This window comes from Triticum urartu, chromosome 6A (assembly GCF_056163025.1).
Source record: "Triticum urartu cultivar PI428250 chromosome 6A, HENAU_Tu73, whole genome shotgun sequence".
In the NCBI taxonomy this organism is placed as follows: domain Eukaryota; kingdom Viridiplantae; phylum Streptophyta; class Magnoliopsida; order Poales; family Poaceae; genus Triticum; species Triticum urartu.
Window position 1 is genome coordinate 406,717,821 of NC_141878.1, and position 2,970 is coordinate 406,720,790.

The window sequence follows — 2,970 nt, forward strand, 5'->3', positions numbered from 1 at the left end:
AGGAGCTCCAGGCTGTATTGACATTGTCTTTGGAATGAAATTTCTGAGCTCTGCAAACCACTTCCACACTGAAGTTGTACTACTCCATGACGGGGAGATTTGTGTCATCTGTATCTAATTATTTGTCCACGTGTATCTCATTATGTGATTTTCCCCTTGCAGTTTTTGTGCCCATGAGATGTCAGCTAACAATTTGTCAGTCTATGAATACTTGCAGTAACCATGATTTTGGTTTGGTATGAAATTACCCTACACGTGTGGTTTCAAACTGTTGACAATAGATGCACAGATAGGTAAGATTATGTAAAAACTTTTAGCTTGCCTTGGCTGATTGTGTGAGGATTCACTTGCTTTAATTGCATACAGTTTCATGGGCAGATGGATATGTACAGCTTACGACAGCATTGGAGAAAGTGTAGCAACCCATTTGCTTCCTTGATACACCCTTGACCCTCCCCTGATTCAGAAGGCCACCAACACATGTCAGTTTCCTTATCGTAGAATTCTTATTTAGTAGACATCCGTAATTTTTACACTAACTGATCCAGCGAGTCAAGTGTGCCATCATATGTTTGTTATACAGTGTTAACTTTTGTCTAGTCCCATATTTTGTACATTCATATAGGAATTGATGATCCGTTATCCAATGACAGGACAAATGGTACACGATTAGGGAGCTGAGTGGTGACAGGGATCGAATTCTCTTGATTATATGATATGCCACATTGGCAGCAAAGGGGCATGGGTAGTGTTTCTTTAAACTTGGTAGGTACTGACAAAAATTGTTCAACCTTTACTTAGATTTGCTTTTATTTAGACTGTTCAGTCATTACGTAGGTCACCTCTGATGCATTTTCTTAAATATTTATCCAGCTTTTGTACTAGGTTGGTCTTGAAATATTAAATGGTGCCACGTTAATTTCGTTTTATTTCTCTGTAAACATCTTGGATCCCACTTCTCTAGAAACAAAATTCCCCTTCTATTCCTAGAGAAGCCCATGTGATGATGTGTTTCTTTTACATGTTGTTGCTTCTGCTGGTTCCTTAATTATCTGTGGATTTGAAGAGTCTAATGTGTGGCATTGTAATTCTTAGGTAACTAGAAAGTTTGTCTAATGTAGATTATTAAATGATTTTGAGCTCCAATTTATGTCTAAATAGTGCAGGGGCAGGGGCCTACTCGATTGGCCGAAAAAGCGGAGGTTCGGTTGCGGTTCCCAGATGCACAACACCGGTGCGGCGACTCCCATATGCACAAGAGTGGCACGACGACTGCGAGATGTACAGATGTGGCACAGCCGCTCTAGAGTGATGGTTTGTAGTGCAGCACCACCAGTTAGCCATCTGCCTCATCCCGTACAATAATCCAGTACCATAGCTCAGTCACCTAGGCTGATTTGTCCTCTCATATTTCTAATGCCGCATTGATGCGTCTATGATTAGTGGTTTGCATTCATTGTAGTTTTTTTGCGGCGCTCTATGGGTTTTTGTTTCTCGTATGTCTATTAATTTATACTTCTTGATACCAACTTAGCCATATTCCTACAGTACAATGCAAGATGCAGCAGCTAGAAGCTATGCGGATATTACTAGGAGTAATTGCAGCTATCCATTTTGTACCAGTATGGTTGTTCAGTCAAGTAGGAAAAGTTAGATGCATGTACATGTATGAAACTGTCTTCACAGTATGCAAGTTTGCAGCAATTTTTTCATCGAAAAAAACTAATCACTATTGAAAAAGTAGCTTCTATTTTGACAGTAATCTTTTAGTTTAAATACTTAACCATTTCGCCTGACAAAGTTTATCTATTAATTAAATAGATTGGCAATGCAAAGCGCACAAATTTCTCAGTATTTTAGATTATCCTAAGAGAGTTCGTATTTAGAGAACCATTTGGGCTGGAAACCTTTGTGTGAGTAATGATGTTATCACAGTTTGTCTATGGAGCAACTTTAAAGTCAGTATACTTACATTTGAAATATTGGTTTGTGGTCCTCAAAATTAGCAATACATATGTTGTATCTTTAGGTTACAGAAACTGGATTGTTCCAGGCAGTGACGACGTTGCTTGTGTTTTACTACATTTAAGTGTAGTTTGTGTACGTGTAATTTAAAATATAGTTTTCAAATCACAACTTGTGAATCCTAGAACCAGCACTACTTCCATGCAATATTCTTGGCACTAAAAACCTAGAACACCACTAGTGCCAAGTGGGAACTTCTGTGAGGTAATTTGTAATTGTAGTTCTATCACCAGTGCAAAATCTGACCAGTTGATAAGACCACAAAAAAGTTCAAAATTATTGGTCATGCAGTCGGATTAATTATTGCATAGCCTTCAACTTTTGTTTGTTGTCTTCTAAATTTTTCTGCTCTATTGACCTTTTTTCTACCGGAAGTTACTGATCTCATTCCTTTATTTTTGTAGGTTCCTATGATATTTTTATGATGCATGGCTCAGATGTTGATTGCAAGGTCGGGAATGGCATTGCTACTAGATAGTCTTATGTTATATTTTAGGACATCATTCCAGTGTCAATGTTTCAAACATTATGTTTTAGAATAGTTGAGACATCGATTGAAACGTCCAGGATTGGCTAGTACTAGTTAGTATCAAAGCATGTAACCCTTAGAGTCATGTTCTTTGTAATGCAACAGAGTAAATTTAATATATTACACCTTTCTCTTTATTATTTGTTCCTCCTATTAACTATCACCATTGATCTTATCATTCTGGAAGGCAATATATAAAATACATTTTATGACCATTTGAATATCCTTTTATGCAGGATGCTAGCAACGCATATAATATGTTGTCACACTCTCACTCAATATGTTGCTACCATGCAACGCATTTTCACATGGTTTACCAACACATGTGTATATGTTGTTGTAGACCTTTGCAACACCACCAACGACAACGCATATTAATCCGTTGGTGTAGACCTTAGCAACGGTTATATGGACAT

General features: G+C 37.6%; 1 long non-coding RNA gene across 1 annotated transcript; it reads left to right on the forward strand.

Annotated features, from left to right (window-relative positions):
- Positions 1 to 359: 359 nt before the first annotated feature.
- LOC147965425 (uncharacterized) lies at positions 360 to 1,324 on the forward strand. The gene is made up of 3 exons (XR_015607813.1): positions 360 to 482; positions 654 to 765; positions 1,162 to 1,324. It is a non-coding gene; the product is annotated as an uncharacterized LOC147965425 (long non-coding RNA).
- Positions 1,325 to 2,970: the final 1,646 nt, after the last annotated feature.